We start from the raw sequence: 25,393 nt of genomic DNA, 5'->3' as shown, positions 1-25,393 counted from the left end.
TCAGTATTCTTAAAACGGAAATTTTCGTCTTGTTGAGAATGGCATCACTGGTTGCACCCGCATTCGCCCACGCATGTCACATGTGTGCGAAAACGTTTGCTCCTCTTTACGCAAAATCGCACGCAGCCGGTAGGATTCGAACCTACGCTCCCAGAGGGAATCTGATTTCGAGTCAGACGCCTTAACCACTCGGCCACGACTGCCGTTAGCGCGGTGTTCTCTCGACACATGCAACTGCTACCGTTTAAAACACTGTGGTGTCAGAAAACGGCGTAGCTGCATTATTTTCCGTAGCGTTTCCACCGCTACCAGACGAATCGCTACCAAAGTATTAAAATTTCCGCCCGGACAGGGACTTGAACCCTGGACCCTTAGGTTAAAAGCCTAATGCTCTACCGACTGAGCTATCCGGGCTCACACAAGGCTGCAAAACCTCCCACGATGCACAACTATACATTGACTCATGTCCTTTACTGTTGTTCAATCGCTGCATGGGGCCGTTACTAATAAAACGTCGCCCAAATGCTGTCTACAAACTTATCGCGCTAAGCCCGTAACACACTATCGAAGACTGCTGACACACGATGCAACAACAAATTGTACCAGTTGTTACGTCTCATACGTTGGAGCAGAGAATTTACGTGTTTTGTCGACACTCACTGGGCAATTGGAAAATTCACAAGCATTTCGAATGCAATGTTTCCCACGCTTTCGCTCATTTCACGGTTCCGTTGAAGATGTTCTTCACCACCTGACACAGAAAAGGGAATGCAGTCGGTAGGATATTTTTAATTCTTTTGCTTCTAAGGGAGTTAGTTGTCTAGTAAGTTCCTCTTATGGCATGCAATAGACAACCAGAACAGCTACAGGAGAGGGTCAGTTTTGTTGTCAGCGGTAGTTGCATTATCACAAACGCAGAGTAATTCCATTGGCGTCGCATGAAAACGAATACCTGCCGAAACCCGGGATCGAACCAGGGACCTTTAGATCTTCAGTCTAACGCTCTCCCAACTGAGCTATTTCGGCTGACGTCGAAGGTTGCCATTTGCATGTGTTCGTTAATTTGTGCCTCGTTGCCAATTTCACAGTCACCTTCGTCTGATAAGACATAGGGACGCTGAAGGGCGAGCAGCCGATGCAGTGAAGTTCCACACACATTTCTTCAGCTTCCGTCATCGTAACAAGCAAACATGTCGACTCGATTCGTGTGATATTGAATTCGCTGACTTGACGTGACGCCACGCTGACGCTAGAAAACACGTGCTATATCGATGCCAGGGGCAACTCGTGTGCAGAGAACGAGACACAAGAAGGAGTGAGCCTCTCCACCATATGAGAGGCAGTATCTAGCAGATACACACGGTAAAACATTCGACTTGCGTTAGCTCATAAATTGCTACACGTCATCGTCTGCAAGCTAAAATGGACACATCTGCACTGCCCAGTGAGGCGACACTTGTACTAACACCTGGTGGACGGCTGTGAGACTAGGAGATGAGCTGCGGCTTCTGGGGGCGACTGTAACGCTGCGCCCTCGATCAAATAACACTGCACATTGCTGGTGACCCACGTGTTTAGTAGTGACGCAACTGCTAGGATGCAGCTCAACGGCCGCCTTTTGAGAGCGAGAAAATTTTCGCAGTCGGCAGGACTCGAACCTACGCTCCCAGAGGGAATCTGATTTCAAGTCAGACGCCTTAACCACTCGGCCACGACTGCCGGTGGCGGAAGCGACTCCCGACAAGTGAAGCCGCCATCTTTAGAAGCAATCTGATGGCAGAAAACGGCGTGGCCTCACTCTTTGCTGTAGGGTTTCCATTAGCCGTTACGAAAGTGTACTAATTTCCCACTGACTTATGGCTCCAATGGCGACTTCACCGACTTCCCACTGACGCACCGCTGACGCTAGTTTTCTGTCGTCTTAAAACGATGGACATACCTCCAAGCAGCTGCGAGATCTTAAGAAAAGAAAAAAAAAACGCTGCACCACTGCTTTTGCCGCACTCGAATGATTGAAATTGCGATTCATAAAAAGAAAATGAAATGTCCGCTCTGTCCAACACTTTCGAGCACATCTGTGTACTCACCATCTCAGCGACGGCTTTCTGCAGTCCCAGCGTCAGTGCGAGGTGAACCGAAAGGCACAGTAAGTAGCTGTCGTCGCGAAAACTCAGTATTCTTAAAACGGAAATTTTCGTCTTGTTGAGAATGGCATCACTGGTTGCACCCGCATTCGCCCACGCATGTCACATGTGTGCGAAAACGTTTGCTCCTCTTTACGCAAAATCGCACGCAGCCGGTAGGATTCGAACCTACGCTCCCAGAGGGAATCTGATTTCGAGTCAGACGCCTTAACCACTCGGCCACGACTGCCGTTAGCGCGGTGTTCTCTCGACACATGCAACTGCTACCGTTTAAAACACTGTGGTGTCAGAAAACGGCGTAGCTGCATTATTTTCCGTAGCGTTTCCACCGCTACCAGACGAATCGCTACCAAAGTATTAAAATTTCCGCCCGGACAGGGACTTGAACCCTGGACCCTTAGGTTAAAAGCCTAATGCTCTACCGACTGAGCTATCCGGGCTCACACAAGGCTGCAAAACCTCCCACGATGCACAACTATACATTGACTCATGTCCTTTACTGTTGTTCAATCGCTGCATGGGGCCGTTACTAATAAAACGTCGCCCAAATGCTGTCTACAAACTTATCGCGCTAAGCCCGTAACACACTATCGAAGACTGCTGACACACGATGCAACAACAAATTGTACCAGTTGTTACGTCTCATACGTTGGAGCAGAGAATTTACGTGTTTTGTCGACACTCACTGGGCAATTGGAAAATTCACAAGCATTTCGAATGCAATGTTTCCCACGCTTTCGCTCATTTCACGGTTCCGTTGAAGATGTTCTTCACCACCTGACACAGAAAAGGGAATGCAGTCGGTAGGATATTTTTAATTCTTTTGCTTCTAAGGGAGTTAGTTGTCTAGTAAGTTCCTCTTATGGCATGCAATAGACAACCAGAACAGCTACAGGAGAGGGTCAGTTTTGTTGTCAGCGGTAGTTGCATTATCACAAACGCAGAGTAATTCCATTGGCGTCGCATGAAAACGAATACCTGCCGAAACCCGGGATCGAACCAGGGACCTTTAGATCTTCAGTCTAACGCTCTCCCAACTGAGCTATTTCGGCTGACGTCGAAGGTTGCCATTTGCATGTGTTCGTTAATTTGTGCCTCGTTGCCAATTTCACAGTCACCTTCGTCTGATAAGACATAGGGACGCTGAAGGGCGAGCAGCCGATGCAGTGAAGTTCCACACACATTTCTTCAGCTTCCGTCATCGTAACAAGCAAACATGTCGACTCGATTCGTGTGATATTGAATTCGCTGACTTGACGTGACGCCACGCTGACGCTAGAAAACACGTGCTATATCGATGCCAGGGGCAACTCGTGTGCAGAGAACGAGACACAAGAAGGAGTGAGCCTCTCCACCATATGAGAGGCAGTATCTAGCAGATACACACGGTAAAACATTCGACTTGCGTTAGCTCATAAATTGCTACACGTCATCGTCTGCAAGCTAAAATGGACACATCTGCACTGCCCAGTGAGGCGACACTTGTACTAACACCTGGTGGACGGCTGTGAGACTAGGAGATGAGCTGCGGCTTCTGGGGGCGACTGTAACGCTGCGCCCTCGATCAAATAACACTGCACATTGCTGGTGACCCACGTGTTTAGTAGTGACGCAACTGCTAGGATGCAGCTCAACGGCCGCCTTTTGAGAGCGAGAAAATTTTCGCAGTCGGCAGGACTCGAACCTACGCTCCCAGAGGGAATCTGATTTCAAGTCAGACGCCTTAACCACTCGGCCACGACTGCCGGTGGCGGAAGCGACTCCCGACAAGTGAAGCCGCCATCTTTAGAAGCAATCTGATGGCAGAAAACGGCGTGGCCTCACTCTTTGCTGTAGGGTTTCCATTAGCCGTTACGAAAGTGTACTAATTTCCCACTGACTTATGGCTCCAATGGCGACTTCACCGACTTCCCACTGACGCACCGCTGACGCTAGTTTTCTGTCGTCTTAAAACGATGGACATACCTCCAAGCAGCTGCGAGATCTTAAGAAAAGAAAAAAAAAACGCTGCACCACTGCTTTTGCCGCACTCGAATGATTGAAATTGCGATTCATAAAAAGAAAATGAAATGTCCGCTCTGTCCAACACTTTCGAGCACATCTGTGTACTCACCATCTCAGCGACGGCTTTCTGCAGTCCCAGCGTCAGTGCGAGGTGAACCGAAAGGCACAGTAAGTAGCTGTCGTCGCGAAAACTCAGTATTCTTAAAACGGAAATTTTCGTCTTGTTGAGAATGGCATCACTGGTTGCACCCGCATTCGCCCACGCATGTCACATGTGTGCGAAAACGTTTGCTCCTCTTTACGCAAAATCGCACGCAGCCGGTAGGATTCGAACCTACGCTCCCAGAGGGAATCTGATTTCGAGTCAGACGCCTTAACCACTCGGCCACGACTGCCGTTAGCGCGGTGTTCTCTCGACACATGCAACTGCTACCGTTTAAAACACTGTGGTGTCAGAAAACGGCGTAGCTGCATTATTTTCCGTAGCGTTTCCACCGCTACCAGACGAATCGCTACCAAAGTATTAAAATTTCCGCCCGGACAGGGACTTGAACCCTGGACCCTTAGGTTAAAAGCCTAATGCTCTACCGACTGAGCTATCCGGGCTCACACAAGGCTGCAAAACCTCCCACGATGCACAACTATACATTGACTCATGTCCTTTACTGTTGTTCAATCGCTGCATGGGGCCGTTACTAATAAAACGTCGCCCAAATGCTGTCTACAAACTTATCGCGCTAAGCCCGTAACACACTATCGAAGACTGCTGACACACGATGCAACAACAAATTGTACCAGTTGTTACGTCTCATACGTTGGAGCAGAGAATTTACGTGTTTTGTCGACACTCACTGGGCAATTGGAAAATTCACAAGCATTTCGAATGCAATGTTTCCCACGCTTTCGCTCATTTCACGGTTCCGTTGAAGATGTTCTTCACCACCTGACACAGAAAAGGGAATGCAGTCGGTAGGATATTTTTAATTCTTTTGCTTCTAAGGGAGTTAGTTGTCTAGTAAGTTCCTCTTATGGCATGCAATAGACAACCAGAACAGCTACAGGAGAGGGTCAGTTTTGTTGTCAGCGGTAGTTGCATTATCACAAACGCAGAGTAATTCCATTGGCGTCGCATGAAAACGAATACCTGCCGAAACCCGGGATCGAACCAGGGACCTTTAGATCTTCAGTCTAACGCTCTCCCAACTGAGCTATTTCGGCTGACGTCGAAGGTTGCCATTTGCATGTGTTCGTTAATTTGTGCCTCGTTGCCAATTTCACAGTCACCTTCGTCTGATAAGACATAGGGACGCTGAAGGGCGAGCAGCCGATGCAGTGAAGTTCCACACACATTTCTTCAGCTTCCGTCATCGTAACAAGCAAACATGTCGACTCGATTCGTGTGATATTGAATTCGCTGACTTGACGTGACGCCACGCTGACGCTAGAAAACACGTGCTATATCGATGCCAGGGGCAACTCGTGTGCAGAGAACGAGACACAAGAAGGAGTGAGCCTCTCCACCATATGAGAGGCAGTATCTAGCAGATACACACGGTAAAACATTCGACTTGCGTTAGCTCATAAATTGCTACACGTCATCGTCTGCAAGCTAAAATGGACACATCTGCACTGCCCAGTGAGGCGACACTTGTACTAACACCTGGTGGACGGCTGTGAGACTAGGAGATGAGCTGCGGCTTCTGGGGGCGACTGTAACGCTGCGCCCTCGATCAAATAACACTGCACATTGCTGGTGACCCACGTGTTTAGTAGTGACGCAACTGCTAGGATGCAGCTCAACGGCCGCCTTTTGAGAGCGAGAAAATTTTCGCAGTCGGCAGGACTCGAACCTACGCTCCCAGAGGGAATCTGATTTCAAGTCAGACGCCTTAACCACTCGGCCACGACTGCCGGTGGCGGAAGCGACTCCCGACAAGTGAAGCCGCCATCTTTAGAAGCAATCTGATGGCAGAAAACGGCGTGGCCTCACTCTTTGCTGTAGGGTTTCCATTAGCCGTTACGAAAGTGTACTAATTTCCCACTGACTTATGGCTCCAATGGCGACTTCACCGACTTCCCACTGACGCACCGCTGACGCTAGTTTTCTGTCGTCTTAAAACGATGGACATACCTCCAAGCAGCTGCGAGATCTTAAGAAAAGAAAAAAAAAACGCTGCACCACTGCTTTTGCCGCACTCGAATGATTGAAATTGCGATTCATAAAAAGAAAATGAAATGTCCGCTCTGTCCAACACTTTCGAGCACATCTGTGTACTCACCATCTCAGCGACGGCTTTCTGCAGTCCCAGCGTCAGTGCGAGGTGAACCGAAAGGCACAGTAAGTAGCTGTCGTCGCGAAAACTCAGTATTCTTAAAACGGAAATTTTCGTCTTGTTGAGAATGGCATCACTGGTTGCACCCGCATTCGCCCACGCATGTCACATGTGTGCGAAAACGTTTGCTCCTCTTTACGCAAAATCGCACGCAGCCGGTAGGATTCGAACCTACGCTCCCAGAGGGAATCTGATTTCGAGTCAGACGCCTTAACCACTCGGCCACGACTGCCGTTAGCGCGGTGTTCTCTCGACACATGCAACTGCTACCGTTTAAAACACTGTGGTGTCAGAAAACGGCGTAGCTGCATTATTTTCCGTAGCGTTTCCACCGCTACCAGACGAATCGCTACCAAAGTATTAAAATTTCCGCCCGGACAGGGACTTGAACCCTGGACCCTTAGGTTAAAAGCCTAATGCTCTACCGACTGAGCTATCCGGGCTCACACAAGGCTGCAAAACCTCCCACGATGCACAACTATACATTGACTCATGTCCTTTACTGTTGTTCAATCGCTGCATGGGGCCGTTACTAATAAAACGTCGCCCAAATGCTGTCTACAAACTTATCGCGCTAAGCCCGTAACACACTATCGAAGACTGCTGACACACGATGCAACAACAAATTGTACCAGTTGTTACGTCTCATACGTTGGAGCAGAGAATTTACGTGTTTTGTCGACACTCACTGGGCAATTGGAAAATTCACAAGCATTTCGAATGCAATGTTTCCCACGCTTTCGCTCATTTCACGGTTCCGTTGAAGATGTTCTTCACCACCTGACACAGAAAAGGGAATGCAGTCGGTAGGATATTTTTAATTCTTTTGCTTCTAAGGGAGTTAGTTGTCTAGTAAGTTCCTCTTATGGCATGCAATAGACAACCAGAACAGCTACAGGAGAGGGTCAGTTTTGTTGTCAGCGGTAGTTGCATTATCACAAACGCAGAGTAATTCCATTGGCGTCGCATGAAAACGAGTACCTGCCGAAACCCGGGATCGAACCAGGGACCTTTAGATCTTCAGTCTAACGCTCTCCCAACTGAGCTATTTCGGCTGACGTCGAAGGTTGCCATTTGCATGTGTTCGTTAATTTGTGCCTCGTTGCCAATTTCACAGTCACCTTCGTCTGATAAGACATAGGGACGCTGAAGGGCGAGCAGCCGATGCAGTGAAGTTCCACACACATTTCTTCAGCTTCCGTCATCGTAACAAGCAAACATGTCGACTCGATTCGTGTGATATTGAATTCGCTGACTTGACGTGACGCCACGCTGACGCTAGAAAACACGTGCTATATCGATGCCAGGGGCAACTCGTGTGCAGAGAACGAGACACAAGAAGGAGTGAGCCTCTCCACCATATGAGAGGCAGTATCTAGCAGATACACACGGTAAAACATTCGACTTGCGTTAGCTCATAAATTGCTACACGTCATCGTCTGCAAGCTAAAATGGACACATCTGCACTGCCCAGTGAGGCGACACTTGTACTAACACCTGGTGGACGGCTGTGAGACTAGGAGATGAGCTGCGGCTTCTGGGGGCGACTGTAACGCTGCGCCCTCGATCAAATAACACTGCACATTGCTGGTGACCCACGTGTTTAGTAGTGACGCAACTGCTAGGATGCAGCTCAACGGCCGCCTTTTGAGAGCGAGAAAATTTTCGCAGTCGGCAGGACTCGAACCTACGCTCCCAGAGGGAATCTGATTTCAAGTCAGACGCCTTAACCACTCGGCCACGACTGCCGGTGGCGGAAGCGACTCCCGACAAGTGAAGCCGCCATCTTTAGAAGCAATCTGATGGCAGAAAACGGCGTGGCCTCACTCTTTGCTGTAGGGTTTCCATTAGCCGTTACGAAAGTGTACTAATTTCCCACTGACTTATGGCTCCAATGGCGACTTCACCGACTTCCCACTGACGCACCGCTGACGCTAGTTTTCTGTCGTCTTAAAACGATGGACATACCTCCAAGCAGCTGCGAGATCTTAAGAAAAGAAAAAAAAAACGCTGCACCACTGCTTTTGCCGCACTCGAATGATTGAAATTGCGATTCATAAAAAGAAAATGAAATGTCCGCTCTGTCCAACACTTTCGAGCACATCTGTGTACTCACCATCTCAGCGACGGCTTTCTGCAGTCCCAGCGTCAGTGCGAGGTGAACCGAAAGGCACAGTAAGTAGCTGTCGTCGCGAAAACTCAGTATTCTTAAAACGGAAATTTTCGTCTTGTTGAGAATGGCATCACTGGTTGCACCCGCATTCGCCCACGCATGTCACATGTGTGCGAAAACGTTTGCTCCTCTTTACGCAAAATCGCACGCAGCCGGTAGGATTCGAACCTACGCTCCCAGAGGGAATCTGATTTCGAGTCAGACGCCTTAACCACTCGGCCACGACTGCCGTTAGCGCGGTGTTCTCTCGACACATGCAACTGCTACCGTTTAAAACACTGTGGTGTCAGAAAACGGCGTAGCTGCATTATTTTCCGTAGCGTTTCCACCGCTACCAGACGAATCGCTACCAAAGTATTAAAATTTCCGCCCGGACAGGGACTTGAACCCTGGACCCTTAGGTTAAAAGCCTAATGCTCTACTGACTGAGCTATCCGGGCTCACACAAGGCTGCAAAACCTCCCACGATGCACAACTATACATTGACTCATGTCCTTTACTGTTGTTCAATCGCTGCATGGGGCCGTTACTAATAAAACGTCGCCCAAATGCTGTCTACAAACTTATCGCGCTAAGCCCGTAACACACTATCGAAGACTGCTGACACACGATGCAACAACAAATTGTACCAGTTGTTACGTCTCATACGTTGGAGCAGAGAATTTACGTGTTTTGTCGACACTCACTGGGCAATTGGAAAATTCACAAGCATTTCGAATGCAATGTTTCCCACGCTTTCGCTCATTTCACGGTTCCGTTGAAGATGTTCTTCACCACCTGACACAGAAAAGGGAATGCAGTCGGTAGGATATTTTTAATTCTTTTGCTTCTAAGGGAGTTAGTTGTCTAGTAAGTTCCTCTTATGGCATGCAATAGACAACCAGAACAGCTACAGGAGAGGGTCAGATTTGTTGTCAGCGGTAGTTGCATTATCACAAACGCAGAGTAATTCCATTGGCGTCGCATGAAAACGAATACCTGCCGAAACCCGGGATCGAACCAGGGACCTTTAGATCTTCAGTCTAACGCTCTCCCAACTGAGCTATTTCGGCTGACGTCGAAGGTTGCCATTTGCATGTGTTCGTTAATTTGTGCCTCGTTGCCAATTTCACAGTCACCTTCGTCTGATAAGACATAGGGACGCTGAAGGGCGAGCAGCCGATGCAGTGAAGTTCCACACACATTTCTTCAGCTTCCGTCATCGTAACAAGCAAACATGTCGACTCGATTCGTGTGATATTGAATTCGCTGACTTGACGTGACGCCACGCTGACGCTAGAAAACACGTGCTATATCGATGCCAGGGGCAACTCGTGTGCAGAGAACGAGACACAAGAAGGAGTGAGCCTCTCCACCATATGAGAGGCAGTATCTAGCAGATACACACGGTAAAACATTCGACTTGCGTTAGCTCATAAATTGCTACACGTCATCGTCTGCAAGCTAAAATGGACACATCTGCACTGCCCAGTGAGGCGACACTTGTACTAACACCTGGTGGACGGCTGTGAGACTAGGAGATGAGCTGCGGCTTCTGGGGGCGACTGTAACGCTGCGCCCTCGATCAAATAACACTGCACATTGCTGGTGACCCACGTGTTTAGTAGTGACGCAACTGCTAGGATGCAGCTCAACGGCCGCCTTTTGAGAGCGAGAAAATTTTCGCAGTCGGCAGGACTCGAACCTACGCTCCCAGAGGGAATCTGATTTCAAGTCAGACGCCTTAACCACTCGGCCACGACTGCCGGTGGCGGAAGCGACTCCCGACAAGTGAAGCCGCCATCTTTAGAAGCAATCTGATGGCAGAAAACGGCGTGGCCTCACTCTTTGCTGTAGGGTTTCCATTAGCCGTTACGAAAGTGTACTAATTTCCCACTGACTTATGGCTCCAATGGCGACTTCACCGACTTCCCACTGACGCACCGCTGACGCTAGTTTTCTGTCGTCTTAAAACGATGGACATACCTCCAAGCAGCTGCGAGATCTTAAGAAAAGAAAAAAAAAACGCTGCACCACTGCTTTTGCCGCACTCGAATGATTGAAATTGCGATTCATAAAAAGAAAATGAAATGTCCGCTCTGTCCAACACTTTCGAGCACATCTGTGTACTCACCATCTCAGCGACGGCTTTCTGCAGTCCCAGCGTCAGTGCGAGGTGAACCGAAAGGCACAGTAAGTAGCTGTCGTCGCGAAAACTCAGTATTCTTAAAACGGAAATTTTCGTCTTGTTGAGAATGGCATCACTGGTTGCACCCGCATTCGCCCACGCATGTCACATGTGTGCGAAAACGTTTGCTCCTCTTTACGCAAAATCGCACGCAGCCGGTAGGATTCGAACCTACGCTCCCAGAGGGAATCTGATTTCGAGTCAGACGCCTTAACCACTCGGCCACGACTGCCGTTAGCGCGGTGTTCTCTCGACACATGCAACTGCTACCGTTTAAAACACTGTGGTGTCAGAAAACGGCGTAGCTGCATTATTTTCCGTAGCGTTTCCACCGCTACCAGACGAATCGCTACCAAAGTATTAAAATTTCCGCCCGGACAGGGACTTGAACCCTGGACCCTTAGGTTAAAAGCCTAATGCTCTACTGACTGAGCTATCCGGGCTCACACAAGGCTGCAAAACCTCCCACGATGCACAACTATACATTGACTCATGTCCTTTACTGTTGTTCAATCGCTGCATGGGGCCGTTACTAATAAAACGTCGCCCAAATGCTGTCTACAAACTTATCGCGCTAAGCCCGTAACACACTATCGAAGACTGCTGACACACGATGCAACAACAAATTGTACCAGTTGTTACGTCTCATACGTTGGAGCAGAGAATTTACGTGTTTTGTCGACACTCACTGGGCAATTGGAAAATTCACAAGCATTTCGAATGCAATGTTTCCCACGCTTTCGCTCATTTCACGGTTCCGTTGAAGATGTTCTTCACCACCTGACACAGAAAAGGGAATGCAGTCGGTAGGATATTTTTAATTCTTTTGCTTCTAAGGGAGTTAGTTGTCTAGTAAGTTCCTCTTATGGCATGCAATAGACAACCAGAACAGCTACAGGAGAGGGTCAGTTTTGTTGTCAGCGGTAGTTGCATTATCACAAACGCAGAGTAATTCCATTGGCGTCGCATGAAAACGAATACCTGCCGAAACCCGGGATCGAACCAGGGACCTTTAGATCTTCAGTCTAACGCTCTCCCAACTGAGCTATTTCGGCTGACGTCGAAGGTTGCCATTTGCATGTGTTCGTTAATTTGTGCCTCGTTGCCAATTTCACAGTCACCTTCGTCTGATAAGACATAGGGACGCTGAAGGGCGAGCAGCCGATGCAGTGAAGTTCCACACACATTTCTTCAGCTTCCGTCATCGTAACAAGCAAACATGTCGACTCGATTCGTGTGATATTGAATTCGCTGACTTGACGTGACGCCACGCTGACGCTAGAAAACACGTGCTATATCGATGCCAGGGGCAACTCGTGTGCAGAGAACGAGACACAAGAAGGAGTGAGCCTCTCCACCATATGAGAGGCAGTATCTAGCAGATACACACGGTAAAACATTCGACTTGCGTTAGCTCATAAATTGCTACACGTCATCGTCTGCAAGCTAAAATGGACACATCTGCACTGCCCAGTGAGGCGACACTTGTACTAACACCTGGTGGACGGCTGTGAGACTAGGAGATGAGCTGCGGCTTCTGGGGGCGACTGTAACGCTGCGCCCTCGATCAAATAACACTGCACATTGCTGGTGACCCACGTGTTTAGTAGTGACGCAACTGCTAGGATGCAGCTCAACGGCCGCCTTTTGAGAGCGAGAAAATTTTCGCAGTCGGCAGGACTCGAACCTACGCTCCCAGAGGGAATCTGATTTCAAGTCAGACGCCTTAACCACTCGGCCACGACTGCCGGTGGCGGAAGCGACTCCCGACAAGTGAAGCCGCCATCTTTAGAAGCAATCTGATGGCAGAAAACGGCGTGGCCTCACTCTTTGCTGTAGGGTTTCCATTAGCCGTTACGAAAGTGTACTAATTTCCCACTGACTTATGGCTCCAATGGCGACTTCACCGACTTCCCACTGACGCACCGCTGACGCTAGTTTTCTGTCGTCTTAAAACGATGGACATACCTCCAAGCAGCTGCGAGATCTTAAGAAAAGAAAAAAAAAACGCTGCACCACTGCTTTTGCCGCACTCGAATGATTGAAATTGCGATTCATAAAAAGAAAATGAAATGTCCGCTCTGTCCAACACTTTCGAGCACATCTGTGTACTCACCATCTCAGCGACGGCTTTCTGCAGTCCCAGCGTCAGTGCGAGGTGAACCGAAAGGCACAGTAAGTAGCTGTCGTCGCGAAAACTCAGTATTCTTAAAACGGAAATTTTCGTCTTGTTGAGAATGGCATCACTGGTTGCACCCGCATTCGCCCACGCATGTCACATGTGTGCGAAAACGTTTGCTCCTCTTTACGCAAAATCGCACGCAGCCGGTAGGATTCGAACCTACGCTCCCAGAGGGAATCTGATTTCGAGTCAGACGCCTTAACCACTCGGCCACGACTGCCGTTAGCGCGGTGTTCTCTCGACACATGCAACTGCTACCGTTTAAAACACTGTGGTGTCAGAAAACGGCGTAGCTGCATTATTTTCCGTAGCGTTTCCACCGCTACCAGACGAATCGCTACCAAAGTATTAAAATTTCCGCCCGGACAGGGACTTGAACCCTGGACCCTTAGGTTAAAAGCCTAATGCTCTACTGACTGAGCTATCCGGGCTCACACAAGGCTGCAAAACCTCCCACGATGCACAACTATACATTGACTCATGTCCTTTACTGTTGTTCAATCGCTGCATGGGGCCGTTACTAATAAAACGTCGCCCAAATGCTGTCTACAAACTTATCGCGCTAAGCCCGTAACACACTATCGAAGACTGCTGACACACGATGCAACAACAAATTGTACCAGTTGTTACGTCTCATACGTTGGAGCAGAGAATTTACGTGTTTTGTCGACACTCACTGGGCAATTGGAAAATTCACAAGCATTTCGAATGCAATGTTTCCCACGCTTTCGCTCATTTCACGGTTCCGTTGAAGATGTTCTTCACCACCTGACACAGAAAAGGGAATGCAGTCGGTAGGATATTTTTAATTCTTTTGCTTCTAAGGGAGTTAGTTGTCTAGTAAGTTCCTCTTATGGCATGCAATAGACAACCAGAACAGCTACAGGAGAGGGTCAGTTTTGTTGTCAGCGGTAGTTGCACTATCACAAACGCAGAGTAATTCCATTGGCGTCGCATGAAAACGAATACCTGCCGAAACCCGGGATCGAACCAGGGACCTTTAGATCTTCAGTCTAACGCTCTCCCAACTGAGCTATTTCGGCTGACGTCGAAGGTTGCCATTTGCATGTGTTCGTTAATTTGTGCCTCGTTGCCAATTTCACAGTCACCTTCGTCTGATAAGACATAGGGACGCTGAAGGGCGAGCAGCCGATGCAGTGAAGTTCCACACACATTTCTTCAGCTTCCGTCATCGTAACAAGCAAACATGTCGACTCGATTCGTGTGATATTGAATTCGCTGACTTGACGTGACGCCACGCTGACGCTAGAAAACACGTGCTATATCGATGCCAGGGGCAACTCGTGTGCAGAGAACGAGACACAAGAAGGAGTGAGCCTCTCCACCATATGAGAGGCAGTATCTAGCAGATACACACGGTAAAACATTCGACTTGCGTTAGCTCATAAATTGCTACACGTCATCGTCTGCAAGCTAAAATGGACACATCTGCACTGCCCAGTGAGGCGACACTTGTACTAACACCTGGTGGACGGCTGTGAGACTAGGAGATGAGCTGCGGCTTCTGGGGGCGACTGTAACGCTGCGCCCTCGATCAAATAACACTGCACATTGCTGGTGACCCACGTGTTTAGTAGTGACGCAACTGCTAGGATGCAGCTCAACGGCCGCCTTTTGAGAGCGAGAAAATTTTCGCAGTCGGCAGGACTCGAACCTACGCTCCCAGAGGGAATCTGATTTCAAGTCAGACGCCTTAACCACTCGGCCACGACTGCCGGTGGCGGAAGCGACTCCCGACAAGTGAAGCCGCCATCTTTAGAAGCAATCTGATGGCAGAAAACGGCGTGGCCTCACTCTTTGCTGTAGGGTTTCCATTAGCCGTTACGAAAGTGTACTAATTTCCCACTGACTTATGGCTCCAATGGCGACTTCACCGACTTCCCACTGACGCACCGCTGACGCTAGTTTTCTGTCGTCTTAAAACGATGGACATACCTCCAAGCAGCTGCGAGATCTTAAGAAAAGAAAAAAAAAACGCTGCACCACTGCTTTTGCCGCACTCGAATGATTGAAATTGCGATTCATAAAAAGAAAATGAAATGTCCGCTCTGTCCAACACTTTCGAGCACATCTGTGTACTCACCATCTCAGCGACGGCTTTCTGCAGTCCCAGCGTCAGTGCGAGGTGAACCGAAAGGCACAGTAAGTAGCTGTCGTCGCGAAAACTCAGTATTCTTAAAACGGAAATTTTCGTCTTGTTGAGAATGGCATCACTGGTTGCACCCGCATTCGCCCACGCATGTCACATGTGTGCGAAAACGTTTGCTCCTCTTTACGCAAAATCGCACGCAGCCGGTAGGATTCGAACCTACGCTCCCAGAGGGAATCTGATTTCGAGTCAGACGCCTTAACCACTCGGCCACGACTGCCGTTAGCGCGGTGTTCTCTCGACACATGCAACTGCTACCGTTTAAAACACTGTGGTGTCAGAAAACGGCGTAGCTGCATTATTTTCCGTAGCGTTTCCACCGCTACCAGACGAATCGCTACCAAAGTATTAAAATTTCCGCCCGGACAGGGACTTGAACCCTGGACCCTTAGGTTAAAAGCCTAATGCTCTACTGACTGAGCTATCCGGGCTCACACAAGGCTGCAAAACCTCCCACGATGCACAACTATACATTGACTCATGTCCTTTACTGTTGTTCAATCGCTGCATGGGGCCGTTACTAATAAAACGTCGCCCAAATGCTGTCTACAAACTTATCGCGCTAAGCCCGTAACACACTATCGAAGACTGCTGACACACGATGCAACAACAAATTGTACCAGTTGTTACGTCTCATACGTTGGAGCAGAGAATTTACGTGTTTTGTCGACACTCACTGGGCAATTGGAAAATTCACAAGCATTTCGAATGCAATGTTTCCCAAGCTTTCGCTCATTTCACGGTTCCGTTGAAGATGTTCTTCACCACCTGACACAGAAAAGGGAATGCAGTCGGTAGGATATTTTTAATTCTTTTGCTTCTAAGGGAGTTAGTTGTCTAGTAAGTTCCTCTTATGGCATGCAATAGACAACCAGAACAGCTACAGGAGAGGGTCAGTTTTGTTGTCAGCGGTAGTTGCATTATCACAAACGCAGAGTAATTCCATTGGCGTCGCATGAAAACGAATACCTGCCGAAACCCGGGATCGAACCAGGGACCTTTAGATCTTCAGTCTAACGCTCTCCCAACTGAGCTATTTCGGCTGACGTCGAAGGTTGCCATTTGCATGTGTTCGTTAATTTGTGCCTCGTTGCCAATTTCACAGTCACCTTCGTCTGATAAGACATAGGGACGCTGAAGGGCGAGCAGCCGATGCAGTGAAGTTCCACACACATTTCTTCAGCTTCCGTCATCGTAACAAGCAAACATGTCGACTCGATTCGTGTGATATTGAATTCGCTGACTTGACGTGACGCCACGCTGACGCTAGAAAACACGTGCTATATCGATGCCAGGGGCAACTCGTGTGCAGAGAACGAGACACAAGAAGGAGTGAGCCTCTCCACCATATGAGAGGCAGTATCTAGCAGATACACACGGTAAAACATTCGACTTGCGTTAGCTCATAAATTGCTACACGTCATCGTCTGCAAGCTAAAATGGACACATCTGCACTGCCCAGTGAGGCGACACTTGTACTAACACCTGGTGGACGGCTGTGAGACTAGGAGATGAGCTGCGGCTTCTGGGGGCGACTGTAACGCTGCGCCCTCGATCAAATAACACTGCACATTGCTGGTGACCCACGTGTTTAGTAGTGACGCAACTGCTAGGATGCAGCTCAACGGCCGCCTTTTGAGAGCGAGAAAATTTTCGCAGTCGGCAGGACTCGAACCTACGCTCCCAGAGGGAATCTGATTTCAAGTCAGACGCCTTAACCACTCGGCCACGACTGCCGGTGGCGGAAGCGACTCCCGACAAGTGAAGCCGCCATCTTTAGAAGCAATCTGATGGCAGAAAACGGCGTGGCCTCACTCTTTGCTGTAGGGTTTCCATTAGCCGTTACGAAAGTGTACTAATTTCCCACTGACTTATGGCTCCAATGGCGACTTCACCGACTTCCCACTGACGCACCGCTGACGCTAGTTTTCTGTCGTCTTAAAACGATGGACATACCTCCAAGCAGCTGCGAGATCTTAAGAAAAGAAAAAAAAAAACGCTGCACCACTGCTTTTGCCGCACTCGAATGATTGAAATTGCGATTCATAAAAAGAAAATGAAATGTCCGCTCTGTCCAACACTTTCGAGCACATCTGTGTACTCACCATCTCAGCGACGGCTTTCTGCAGTCCCAGCGTCAGTGCGAGGTGAACCGAAAGGCACAGTAAGTAGCTGTCGTCGCGAAAACTCAGTATTCTTAAAACGGAAATTTTCGTCTTGTTGAGAATGGCATCACTGGTTGCACCCGCATTCGCCCACGCATGTCACATGTGTGCGAAAACGTTTGCTCCTCTTTACGCAAAATCGCACGCAGCCGGTAGGATTCGAACCTACGCTCCCAGAGGGAATCTGATTTCGAGTCAGACGCCTTAACCACTCGGCCACGACTGCCGTTAGCGCGGTGTTCTCTCGACACATGCAACTGCTACCGTTTAAAACACTGTGGTGTCAGAAAACGGCGTAGCTGCATTATTTTCCGTAGCGTTTCCACCGCTACCAGACGAATCGCTACCAAAGTATTAAAATTTCCGCCCGGACAGGGACTTGAACCCTGGACCCTTAGGTTAAAAGCCTAATGCTCTACTGACTGAGCTATCCGGGCTCACACAAGGCTGCAAAACCTCCCACGATGCACAACTATACATTGACTCATGTCCTTTACTGTTGTTCAATCGCTGCATGGGGCCGTTACTAATAAAACGTCGCCCAAATGCTGTCTACAAACTTATCGCGCTAAGCCCGTAACACACTATCGAAGACTGCTGACACACGATGCAACAACAAATTGTACCAGTTGTTACGTCTCATACGTTGGAGCAGAGAATTTACGTGTTTTGTCGACACTCACTGGGCAATTGGAAAATTCACAAGCATTTCGAATGCAATGTTTCCCACGCTTTCGCTCATTTCACGGTTCCGTTGAAGATGTTCTTCACCACCTGACACAGAAAAGGGAATGCAGTCGGTAGGATATTTTTAATTCTTTTGCTTCTAAGGGAGTTAGTTGTCTAGTAAGTTCCTCTTATGGCATGCAATAGACAACCAGAACAGCTACAGGAGAGGGTCAGTTTTGTTGTCAGCGGTAGTTGCATTATCACAAACGCAGAGTAATTCCATTGGCGTCGCATGAAAACGAATACCTGCCGAAACCCGGGATCGAACCAGGGATCTTTAGATCTTCAGTCTAACGCTCTCCCAACTGAGCTATTTCGGCTGACGTCGAAGGTTGCCATTTGCATGTGTTCGTTAATTTGTGCCTCGTTGCCAATTTCACAGTCACCTTCGTCTGATAAGACATAGGGACGCTGAAGGGCGAGCAGCCGATGCAGTGAAGTTCCACACACATTTCTTCAGCTTCCGTCATCGTAACAAGCAAACATGTCGACTCGATTCGTGTGATATTGAATTCGCTGACTTGACGTGACGCCACGCTGACGCTAGAAAACACGTGCTATATCGATGCCAGGGGCAACTCGTGTGCAGAGAACGAGACACAAGAAGGAGTGAGCCTCTCCACCATATGAGAGGCAGTATCTAGCAGATACACACGGTAAAACATTCGACTTGCGTTAGCTCATAAATTGCTACACGTCATCGTCTGCAAGCTAAAATGGACACATCTGCACTGCCCAGTGAGGCGACACTTGTACTAACACCTGGTGGACGGCTGTGAGACTAGGAGATGAGCTGCGGCTTCTGGGGGCGACTGTAACGCTGCGCCCTCGATCAAATAACACTGCACATTGCTGGTGACCCACGTGTTTAGTAGTGACGCAACTGCTAGGATGCAGCTCAACGGCCGCCTTTTGAGAGCGAGAAAATTTTCGCAGTCGGCAGGACTCGAACCTACGCTCCCAGAGGGAATCTGATTTCAAGTCAGACGCCTTAACCACTCGGCCACGACTGCCGGTGGCGGAAGCGACTCCCGACAAGTGAAGCCGCCATCTTTAGAAGCAATCTGATGGCAGAAAACGGCGTGGCCTCACTCTTTGCTGTAGGGTTTCCATTAGCCGTTACGAAAGTGTACTAATTTCCCACTGACTTATGGCTCCAATGGCGACTTCACCGACTTCCCACTGACGCACCGCTGACGCTAGTTTTCTGTCGTCTTAAAACGATGGACATACCTCCAAGCAGCTGCGAGATCTTAAGAAAAGAAAAAAAAAACGCTGCACCACTGCTTTTGCCGCACTCGAATGATTGAAATTGCGATTCATAAAAAGAAAATGAAATGTCCGCTCTGTCCAACACTTTCGAGCACATCTGTGTACTCACCATCTCAGCGACGGCTTTCTGCAGTCCCAGCGTCAGTGCGAGGTGAACCGAAAGGCACAGTAAGTAGCTGTCGTCGCGAAAACTCAGTATTCTTAAAACGGAAATTTTCGTCTTGTTGAGAATGGCATCACTGGTTGCACCCGCATTCGCCCACGCATGTCACATGTGTGCGAAAACGTTTGCTCCTCTTTACGCAAAATCGCACGCAGCCGGTAGGATTCGAACCTACGCTCCCAGAGGGAATCTGATTTCGAGTCAGACGCCTTAACCACTCGGCCACGACTGCCGTTAGCGCGGTGTTCTCTCGACACATGCAACTGCTACCGTTTAAAACACTGTGGTGTCAGAAAACGGCGTAGCTGCATTATTTTCCGTAGCGTTTCCACCGCTACCAGACGAATCGCTACCAAAGTATTAAAATTTCCGCCCGGACAGGGACTTGAACCCTGGACCCTTAGGTTAAAAGCCTAATGCTCTACTGACTGAGCTATCCGGGCTCACACAAGGCTGCAAAACCTCCCACGATGCACAACTATACATTGACTCATGTCCTTTACTGTTGTTCAATCGCTGCATGGGGCCGTTACTAATAAAACGTCGCCCAAATGCTGTCTACAAACTTATCGCGCTAAGCCCGTAACACACTATCGAAGACTGCTGACACACGATGCAACAACAAATTGTACCAGTTGTTACGTCTCATACGTTGGAGCAGAGAATTTACGTGTTTTGTCGACACTCACTGGGCAATTGGAAAATTCACAAGCATTTCGAATGCAATGTTTCCCACGCTTTCGCTCATTTCACGGTTCCGTTGAAGATGTTCTTCACCACCTGACACAGAAAAGGGAATGCAGTCGGTAGGATATTTTTAATTCTTTTGCTTCTAAGGGAGTTAGTTGTCTAGTAAGTTCCTCTTATGGCATGCAATAGACAACCAGAACAGCTACAGGAGAGGGTCAGTTTTGTTGTCAGCGGTAGTTGCATTATCACAAACGCAGAGTAATTCCATTGGCGTCGCATGAAAACGAATACCTGCCGAAACCCGGGATCGAACCAGGGATCTTTAGATCTTCAGTCTAACGCTCTCCCAACTGAGCTATTTCGGCTGACGTCGAAGGTTGCCATTTGCATGTGTTCGTTAATTTGTGCCTCGTTGCCAATTTCACAGTCACCTTCGTCTGATAAGACATAGGGACGCTGAAGGGCGAGCAGCCGATGCAGTGAAGTTCCACACACATTTCTTCAGCTTCCGTCATCGTAACAAGCAAACATGTCGACTCGATTCGTGTGATATTGAATTCGCTGACTTGACGTGACGCCACGCTGACGCTAGAAAACACGTGCTATATCGATGCCAGGGGCAACTCGTGTGCAGAGAACGAGACACAAGAAGGAGTGAGCCTCTCCACCATATGAGAGGCAGTATCTAGCAGATACACACGGTAAAACATTCGACTTGCGTTAGCTCATAAATTGCTACACGTCATCGTCTGCAAGCTAAAATGGACACATCTGCACTGCCCAGTGAGGCGACACTTGTACTAACACCTGGTGGACGGCTGTGAGACTAGGAGATGAGCTGCGGCTTCTGGGGGCGACTGTAACGCTGCGCCCTCGATCAAATAACACTGCACATTGCTGGTGACCCACGTGTTTAGTAGTGACGCAACTGCTAGGATGCAGCTCAACGGCCGCCTTTTGAGAGCGAGAAAATTTTCGCAGTCGGCAGGACTCGAACCTACGCTCCCAGAGGGAATCTGATTTCAAGTCAGACGCCTTAACCACTCGGCCACGACTGCCGGTGGCGGAAGCGACTCCCGACAAGTGAAGCCGCCATCTTTAGAAGCAATCTGATGGCAGAAAACGGCGTGGCCTCACTCTTTGCTGTAGGGTTTCCATTAGCCGTTACGAAAGTGTACTAATTTCCCACTGACTTATGGCTCCAATGGCGACTTCACCGACTTCCCACTGACGCACCGCTGACGCTAGTTTTCTGTCGTCTTAAAACGATGGACATACCTCCAAGCAGCTGCGAGATCTTAAGAAAAGAAAAAAAAAACGCTGCACCACTGCTTTTGCCGCACTCGAATGATTGAAATTGCGATTCATAAAAAGAAAATGAAATGTCCGCTCTGTCCAACACTTTCGAGCACATCTGTGTACTCACCATCTCAGCGACGGCTTTCTGCAGTCCCAGCGTCAGTGCGAGGTGAACCGAAAGGCACAGTAAGTAGCTGTCGTCGCGAAAACTCAGTATTCTTAAAACGGAAATTTTCGTCTTGTTGAGAATGGCATCACTGGTTGCACCCGCATTCGCCCACGCATGTCACATGTGTGCGAAAACGTTTGCTCCTCTTTACGCAAAATCGCACGCAGCCGGTAGGATTCGAACCTACGCTCCCAGAGGGAATCTGATTTCGAGTCAGACGCCTTAACCACTCGGCCACGACTGCCGTTAGCGCGGTGTTCTCTCGACACATGCAACTGCTACCGTTTAAAACACTGTGGTGTCAGAAAACGGCGTAGCTGCATTATTTTCCGTAGCGTTTCCACCGCTACCAGACGAATCGCTACCAAAGTATTAAAATTTCCGCCCGGACAGGGACTTGAACCCTGGACCCTTAGGTTAAAAGCCTAATGCTCTACTGACTGAGCTATCCGGCCGGGCTCACACAAGGCTGCAAAACCTCCCACGATGCACAACTATACATTGACTCATGTCCTTTACTGTTGTTCAATCGCTGCATGGGGCCGTTACTAATAAAACGTCGCCCAAATGCTGTCTACAAACTTATCGCGCTAAGCCCGTAACACACTATCGAAGACTGCTGACACACGATGCAACAACAAATTGTACCAGTTGTTACGTCTCATACGTTGGAGCAGAGAATTTACGTGTTTTGTCGACACTCACTGGGCAATTGGAAAATTCACAAGCATTTCGAATGCAATGTTTCCCACGCTTTCGCTCATTTCACGGTTCCGTTGAAGATGTTCTTCACCACCTGACACAGAAAAGGGAATGCAGTCGGTAGGATATTTTTAATTCTTTTGCTTCTAAGGGAGTTAGTTGTCTAGTAAGTTCCTCTTATGGCATGCAATAGACAACCAGAACAGCTACAGGAGAGGGTCAGTTTTGTTGTCAGCGGTAGTTGCATTATCACAAACGCAGAGTAATTCCATTGGCGTCGCATGAAAACGAATACCTGCCGAAACCCGGGATCGAACCAGGGACCTTTAGATCTTCAGTCTAACGCTCTCCCAACTGAGCTATTTCGGCTGACGTCGAAGGTTGCCATTTGCATGTGTTCGTTAATTTGTGCCTCGTTGCCAATTTCACAGTCACCTTCGTCTGATAAGACATAGGGACGCTGAAGGGCGAGCAGCCGATGCAGTGAAGTTCCACACACATTTCTTCAGCTTCCGTCATCGTAACAAGCAAACATGTCGACTCGATTCGTGTGATATTGAATTCGCTGACTTGACGTGACGCCACGCTGACGCTAGAAAACACGTGCTATATCGATGCCAGGGGCAACTCGTGTGCAGAGAACGAGACACAAGAAGGAGTGAGCCTCTCCACCATATGAGAGGCAGTATCTAGCAGATACACACGGTAAAACATTCGACTTGCGTTAGCTCATAAATTGCTACACGTCATCGTCTGCAAGCTAAAATGGACACATCTGCACTGCCCAGTGAGGCGACACTTGTACTAACACCTGGTGGACGGCTGTGAGACTAGGAGATGAGCTGCGGCTTCTGGGGGCGACTGTAACGCTGCGCCCTCGATCAAATAACACTGCACATTGCTGGTGACCCACGTGTTTAGTAGTGACGCAACTGCTAGGTGCATCCTAGCAACGTCCGCCTTTTGAGAGCGAGAAAATTTTCGCAGTCGGCAGGACTCGAACCTACGCTCCCAGAGGGAATCTGATTTCAAGTCAGACGCCTTAACCACTCGGCCACGACTGCCGGTGGCGGAAGCGACTCCCGACAAGTGAAGCCGCCATCTTTAGAAGCAATCTGATGGCAGAAAACGGCGTGGCCTCACTCTTTGCTGTAGGGTTTCCATTAGCCGTTACGAAAGTGTACTAATTTCCCACTGACTTATGGCTCCAATGGCGACTTCACCGACTTCCCACTGACGCACCGCTGACGCTAGTTTTCTGTCGTCTTAAAACGATGGACATACCTCCAAGCAGCTGCGAGATCTTAAGAAAAGAAAAAAAAACGCTGCACCACTGCTTTTGCCGCACTCGAATGATTGAAATTGCGATTCATAAAAAGAAAATGAAATGTCCGCTCTGTCCAACACTTTCGAGCACATCTGTGTACTCACCATCTCAGCGACGGCTTTCTGCAGTCCCAGCGTCAGTGCGAGGTGAACCGAAAGGCACAGTAAGTAGCTGTCGTCGCGAAAACTCAGTATTCTTAAAACGGAAATTTTCGTCTTGTTGAGAATGGCATCACTGGTTGCACCCGCATTCGCCCACGCATGTCACATGTGTGCGAAAACGTTTGCTCCTCTTTACGCAAAATCGCACGCAGCCGGTAGGATTCGAACCTACGCTCCCAGAGGGAATCTGATTTCGAGTCAGACGCCTTAACCATTCGGCCACGACTGCCGTTAGCGCGGTGTTCTCTCGACACATGCAACTGCTACCGTTTAAAACACTGTGGTGTCAGAAAACGGCGTAGCTGCATTATTTTCCGTAGCGTTTCCACCGCTACCAGACGAATCGCTACCAAAGTATTAAAATTTCCGCCCGGACAGGGACTTGAACCCTGGACCCTTAGGTTAAAAGCCTAATGCTCTACCGACTGAGCTATCCGGGCTCACACAAGGCTGCAAAACCTCCCACGATGCACAACTATACATTGACTCATGTCCTTTACTGTTGTTCAATCGCTGCATGGGGCCGTTACTAATAAAACGTCGCCCAAATGCTGTCTACAAACTTATCGCGCTAAGCCCGTAACACACTATCGAAGACTGCTGACACACGATGCAACAACAAATTGTACCAGTTGTTACGTCTCATACGTTGGAGCAGAGAATTTACGTGTTTTGTCGACACTCACTGGGCAATTGGAAAATTCACAAGCATTTCGAATGCAATGTTTCCCACGCTTTCGCTCATTTCACGGTTCCGTTGAAGATGTTCTTCACCACCTGACACAGAAAAGGGAATGCAGTCGGTAGGATATTTTTAATTCTTTTGCTTCTAAGGGAGTTAGTTGTCTAGTAAGTTCCTCTTATGGCATGCAATAGACAACCAGAACAGCTACAGGAGAGGGTCAGTTTTGTTGTCAGCGGTAGTTGCATTATCACAAACGCAGAGTAATTCCATTGGCGTCGCATGAAAACGAATACCTGCCGAAACCCGGGATCGAACCAGGGACCTTTAGATCTTCAGTCTAACGCTCTCCCAACTGAGCTATTTCGGCTGACGTCGAAGGTTGCCATTTGCATGTGTTCGTTAATTTGTGCCTCGTTGCCAATTTCACAGTCACCTTCGTCTGATAAGACATAGGGACGCTGAAGGGCGAGCAGCCGATGCAGTGAAGTTCCACACACATTTCTTCAGCTTCCGTCATCGTAACAAGCAAACATGTCGACTCGATTCGTGTGATATTGAATTCGCTGACTTGACGTGACGCCACGCTGACGCTAGAAAACACGTGCTATATCGATGCCAGGGGCAACTCGTGTGCAGAGAACGAGACACAAGAAGGAGTGAGCCTCTCCACCATATGAGAGGCAGTATCTAGCAGATACACACGGTAAAACATTCGACTTGCGTTAGCTCATAAATTGCTACACGTCATCGTCTGCAAGCTAAAATGGACACATCTGCACTGCCCAGTGAGGCGACACTTGTACTAACACCTGGTGGACGGCTGTGAGACTAGGAGATGAGCTGCGGCTTCTGGGGGCG

At 48.8% G+C, this 25,393-nt stretch overlaps 47 non-coding genes across 47 annotated transcripts; all 47 read right to left on the bottom strand.

Annotated features, from left to right (window-relative positions):
* Nucleotides 1–121: 121 nt before the first annotated feature.
* Nucleotides 122–203, bottom strand: Trnas-cga (transfer RNA serine (anticodon CGA)). The gene has a single exon. It is a non-coding gene; the product is annotated as a tRNA-Ser (tRNA).
* A 138-nt stretch (nucleotides 204–341) lies between these two features.
* Nucleotides 342–414, bottom strand: Trnak-uuu (transfer RNA lysine (anticodon UUU)). Its single transcript has one exon. It is a non-coding gene; the product is annotated as a tRNA-Lys (tRNA).
* Nucleotides 415–953: 539 nt separating this feature from the next.
* Trnaf-gaa (transfer RNA phenylalanine (anticodon GAA)) lies at nucleotides 954–1,026 on the bottom strand. The gene has a single exon. It is a non-coding gene; the product is annotated as a tRNA-Phe (tRNA).
* A 611-nt stretch (nucleotides 1,027–1,637) lies between these two features.
* On the bottom strand, nucleotides 1,638–1,719 carry Trnas-uga (transfer RNA serine (anticodon UGA)). Its single transcript has one exon. It is a non-coding gene; the product is annotated as a tRNA-Ser (tRNA).
* Nucleotides 1,720–2,291: 572 nt separating this feature from the next.
* On the bottom strand, nucleotides 2,292–2,373 carry Trnas-cga (transfer RNA serine (anticodon CGA)). The gene has a single exon. It is a non-coding gene; the product is annotated as a tRNA-Ser (tRNA).
* A 138-nt stretch (nucleotides 2,374–2,511) lies between these two features.
* Nucleotides 2,512–2,584, bottom strand: Trnak-uuu (transfer RNA lysine (anticodon UUU)). The gene has a single exon. It is a non-coding gene; the product is annotated as a tRNA-Lys (tRNA).
* Nucleotides 2,585–3,123: 539 nt separating this feature from the next.
* Nucleotides 3,124–3,196, bottom strand: Trnaf-gaa (transfer RNA phenylalanine (anticodon GAA)). The gene has a single exon. It is a non-coding gene; the product is annotated as a tRNA-Phe (tRNA).
* A 611-nt stretch (nucleotides 3,197–3,807) lies between these two features.
* On the bottom strand, nucleotides 3,808–3,889 carry Trnas-uga (transfer RNA serine (anticodon UGA)). Its single transcript has one exon. It is a non-coding gene; the product is annotated as a tRNA-Ser (tRNA).
* Nucleotides 3,890–4,461: 572 nt separating this feature from the next.
* Nucleotides 4,462–4,543, bottom strand: Trnas-cga (transfer RNA serine (anticodon CGA)). Its single transcript has one exon. It is a non-coding gene; the product is annotated as a tRNA-Ser (tRNA).
* A 138-nt stretch (nucleotides 4,544–4,681) lies between these two features.
* Nucleotides 4,682–4,754, bottom strand: Trnak-uuu (transfer RNA lysine (anticodon UUU)). Its single transcript has one exon. It is a non-coding gene; the product is annotated as a tRNA-Lys (tRNA).
* Nucleotides 4,755–5,293: 539 nt separating this feature from the next.
* Trnaf-gaa (transfer RNA phenylalanine (anticodon GAA)) lies at nucleotides 5,294–5,366 on the bottom strand. Its single transcript has one exon. It is a non-coding gene; the product is annotated as a tRNA-Phe (tRNA).
* Nucleotides 5,367–5,977: 611 nt separating this feature from the next.
* Nucleotides 5,978–6,059, bottom strand: Trnas-uga (transfer RNA serine (anticodon UGA)). The gene has a single exon. It is a non-coding gene; the product is annotated as a tRNA-Ser (tRNA).
* A 572-nt stretch (nucleotides 6,060–6,631) lies between these two features.
* On the bottom strand, nucleotides 6,632–6,713 carry Trnas-cga (transfer RNA serine (anticodon CGA)). The gene has a single exon. It is a non-coding gene; the product is annotated as a tRNA-Ser (tRNA).
* Nucleotides 6,714–6,851: 138 nt separating this feature from the next.
* Trnak-uuu (transfer RNA lysine (anticodon UUU)) lies at nucleotides 6,852–6,924 on the bottom strand. Its single transcript has one exon. It is a non-coding gene; the product is annotated as a tRNA-Lys (tRNA).
* A 539-nt stretch (nucleotides 6,925–7,463) lies between these two features.
* On the bottom strand, nucleotides 7,464–7,536 carry Trnaf-gaa (transfer RNA phenylalanine (anticodon GAA)). Its single transcript has one exon. It is a non-coding gene; the product is annotated as a tRNA-Phe (tRNA).
* A 611-nt stretch (nucleotides 7,537–8,147) lies between these two features.
* Trnas-uga (transfer RNA serine (anticodon UGA)) lies at nucleotides 8,148–8,229 on the bottom strand. Its single transcript has one exon. It is a non-coding gene; the product is annotated as a tRNA-Ser (tRNA).
* Nucleotides 8,230–8,801: 572 nt separating this feature from the next.
* Nucleotides 8,802–8,883, bottom strand: Trnas-cga (transfer RNA serine (anticodon CGA)). Its single transcript has one exon. It is a non-coding gene; the product is annotated as a tRNA-Ser (tRNA).
* Nucleotides 8,884–9,021: 138 nt separating this feature from the next.
* Nucleotides 9,022–9,094, bottom strand: Trnak-uuu (transfer RNA lysine (anticodon UUU)). The gene has a single exon. It is a non-coding gene; the product is annotated as a tRNA-Lys (tRNA).
* A 539-nt stretch (nucleotides 9,095–9,633) lies between these two features.
* Nucleotides 9,634–9,706, bottom strand: Trnaf-gaa (transfer RNA phenylalanine (anticodon GAA)). Its single transcript has one exon. It is a non-coding gene; the product is annotated as a tRNA-Phe (tRNA).
* A 611-nt stretch (nucleotides 9,707–10,317) lies between these two features.
* Nucleotides 10,318–10,399, bottom strand: Trnas-uga (transfer RNA serine (anticodon UGA)). Its single transcript has one exon. It is a non-coding gene; the product is annotated as a tRNA-Ser (tRNA).
* A 572-nt stretch (nucleotides 10,400–10,971) lies between these two features.
* Trnas-cga (transfer RNA serine (anticodon CGA)) lies at nucleotides 10,972–11,053 on the bottom strand. The gene has a single exon. It is a non-coding gene; the product is annotated as a tRNA-Ser (tRNA).
* Nucleotides 11,054–11,191: 138 nt separating this feature from the next.
* Nucleotides 11,192–11,264, bottom strand: Trnak-uuu (transfer RNA lysine (anticodon UUU)). The gene has a single exon. It is a non-coding gene; the product is annotated as a tRNA-Lys (tRNA).
* A 539-nt stretch (nucleotides 11,265–11,803) lies between these two features.
* Nucleotides 11,804–11,876, bottom strand: Trnaf-gaa (transfer RNA phenylalanine (anticodon GAA)). The gene has a single exon. It is a non-coding gene; the product is annotated as a tRNA-Phe (tRNA).
* Nucleotides 11,877–12,487: 611 nt separating this feature from the next.
* Nucleotides 12,488–12,569, bottom strand: Trnas-uga (transfer RNA serine (anticodon UGA)). Its single transcript has one exon. It is a non-coding gene; the product is annotated as a tRNA-Ser (tRNA).
* A 572-nt stretch (nucleotides 12,570–13,141) lies between these two features.
* Trnas-cga (transfer RNA serine (anticodon CGA)) lies at nucleotides 13,142–13,223 on the bottom strand. The gene has a single exon. It is a non-coding gene; the product is annotated as a tRNA-Ser (tRNA).
* A 138-nt stretch (nucleotides 13,224–13,361) lies between these two features.
* On the bottom strand, nucleotides 13,362–13,434 carry Trnak-uuu (transfer RNA lysine (anticodon UUU)). The gene has a single exon. It is a non-coding gene; the product is annotated as a tRNA-Lys (tRNA).
* Nucleotides 13,435–13,973: 539 nt separating this feature from the next.
* Nucleotides 13,974–14,046, bottom strand: Trnaf-gaa (transfer RNA phenylalanine (anticodon GAA)). The gene has a single exon. It is a non-coding gene; the product is annotated as a tRNA-Phe (tRNA).
* Nucleotides 14,047–14,657: 611 nt separating this feature from the next.
* Trnas-uga (transfer RNA serine (anticodon UGA)) lies at nucleotides 14,658–14,739 on the bottom strand. The gene has a single exon. It is a non-coding gene; the product is annotated as a tRNA-Ser (tRNA).
* A 572-nt stretch (nucleotides 14,740–15,311) lies between these two features.
* Nucleotides 15,312–15,393, bottom strand: Trnas-cga (transfer RNA serine (anticodon CGA)). The gene has a single exon. It is a non-coding gene; the product is annotated as a tRNA-Ser (tRNA).
* A 138-nt stretch (nucleotides 15,394–15,531) lies between these two features.
* On the bottom strand, nucleotides 15,532–15,604 carry Trnak-uuu (transfer RNA lysine (anticodon UUU)). Its single transcript has one exon. It is a non-coding gene; the product is annotated as a tRNA-Lys (tRNA).
* A 539-nt stretch (nucleotides 15,605–16,143) lies between these two features.
* Trnaf-gaa (transfer RNA phenylalanine (anticodon GAA)) lies at nucleotides 16,144–16,216 on the bottom strand. Its single transcript has one exon. It is a non-coding gene; the product is annotated as a tRNA-Phe (tRNA).
* A 611-nt stretch (nucleotides 16,217–16,827) lies between these two features.
* Trnas-uga (transfer RNA serine (anticodon UGA)) lies at nucleotides 16,828–16,909 on the bottom strand. Its single transcript has one exon. It is a non-coding gene; the product is annotated as a tRNA-Ser (tRNA).
* Nucleotides 16,910–17,482: 573 nt separating this feature from the next.
* Trnas-cga (transfer RNA serine (anticodon CGA)) lies at nucleotides 17,483–17,564 on the bottom strand. The gene has a single exon. It is a non-coding gene; the product is annotated as a tRNA-Ser (tRNA).
* Nucleotides 17,565–17,702: 138 nt separating this feature from the next.
* Trnak-uuu (transfer RNA lysine (anticodon UUU)) lies at nucleotides 17,703–17,775 on the bottom strand. Its single transcript has one exon. It is a non-coding gene; the product is annotated as a tRNA-Lys (tRNA).
* Nucleotides 17,776–18,314: 539 nt separating this feature from the next.
* Nucleotides 18,315–18,387, bottom strand: Trnaf-gaa (transfer RNA phenylalanine (anticodon GAA)). The gene has a single exon. It is a non-coding gene; the product is annotated as a tRNA-Phe (tRNA).
* Nucleotides 18,388–18,998: 611 nt separating this feature from the next.
* Nucleotides 18,999–19,080, bottom strand: Trnas-uga (transfer RNA serine (anticodon UGA)). The gene has a single exon. It is a non-coding gene; the product is annotated as a tRNA-Ser (tRNA).
* Nucleotides 19,081–19,652: 572 nt separating this feature from the next.
* On the bottom strand, nucleotides 19,653–19,734 carry Trnas-cga (transfer RNA serine (anticodon CGA)). The gene has a single exon. It is a non-coding gene; the product is annotated as a tRNA-Ser (tRNA).
* A 138-nt stretch (nucleotides 19,735–19,872) lies between these two features.
* Nucleotides 19,873–19,945, bottom strand: Trnak-uuu (transfer RNA lysine (anticodon UUU)). Its single transcript has one exon. It is a non-coding gene; the product is annotated as a tRNA-Lys (tRNA).
* A 539-nt stretch (nucleotides 19,946–20,484) lies between these two features.
* Trnaf-gaa (transfer RNA phenylalanine (anticodon GAA)) lies at nucleotides 20,485–20,557 on the bottom strand. Its single transcript has one exon. It is a non-coding gene; the product is annotated as a tRNA-Phe (tRNA).
* Nucleotides 20,558–21,168: 611 nt separating this feature from the next.
* On the bottom strand, nucleotides 21,169–21,250 carry Trnas-uga (transfer RNA serine (anticodon UGA)). The gene has a single exon. It is a non-coding gene; the product is annotated as a tRNA-Ser (tRNA).
* Nucleotides 21,251–21,822: 572 nt separating this feature from the next.
* On the bottom strand, nucleotides 21,823–21,904 carry Trnas-cga (transfer RNA serine (anticodon CGA)). Its single transcript has one exon. It is a non-coding gene; the product is annotated as a tRNA-Ser (tRNA).
* Nucleotides 21,905–22,042: 138 nt separating this feature from the next.
* Trnak-uuu (transfer RNA lysine (anticodon UUU)) lies at nucleotides 22,043–22,115 on the bottom strand. Its single transcript has one exon. It is a non-coding gene; the product is annotated as a tRNA-Lys (tRNA).
* Nucleotides 22,116–22,658: 543 nt separating this feature from the next.
* On the bottom strand, nucleotides 22,659–22,731 carry Trnaf-gaa (transfer RNA phenylalanine (anticodon GAA)). Its single transcript has one exon. It is a non-coding gene; the product is annotated as a tRNA-Phe (tRNA).
* Nucleotides 22,732–23,344: 613 nt separating this feature from the next.
* Nucleotides 23,345–23,426, bottom strand: Trnas-uga (transfer RNA serine (anticodon UGA)). Its single transcript has one exon. It is a non-coding gene; the product is annotated as a tRNA-Ser (tRNA).
* Nucleotides 23,427–23,997: 571 nt separating this feature from the next.
* Trnas-cga (transfer RNA serine (anticodon CGA)) lies at nucleotides 23,998–24,079 on the bottom strand. The gene has a single exon. It is a non-coding gene; the product is annotated as a tRNA-Ser (tRNA).
* A 138-nt stretch (nucleotides 24,080–24,217) lies between these two features.
* On the bottom strand, nucleotides 24,218–24,290 carry Trnak-uuu (transfer RNA lysine (anticodon UUU)). The gene has a single exon. It is a non-coding gene; the product is annotated as a tRNA-Lys (tRNA).
* Nucleotides 24,291–24,829: 539 nt separating this feature from the next.
* Nucleotides 24,830–24,902, bottom strand: Trnaf-gaa (transfer RNA phenylalanine (anticodon GAA)). The gene has a single exon. It is a non-coding gene; the product is annotated as a tRNA-Phe (tRNA).
* Between the last annotated feature and the right edge of the window lie 491 nt (nucleotides 24,903–25,393).

The sequence above is a fragment of the Schistocerca cancellata genome, unplaced genomic scaffold, assembly GCF_023864275.1.
Source record: "Schistocerca cancellata isolate TAMUIC-IGC-003103 unplaced genomic scaffold, iqSchCanc2.1 HiC_scaffold_594, whole genome shotgun sequence".
Classification (NCBI taxonomy): Eukaryota; Metazoa; Arthropoda; class Insecta; order Orthoptera; family Acrididae; genus Schistocerca; species Schistocerca cancellata.
This window is presented reverse-complemented; position numbering and strand designations above follow the sequence as displayed.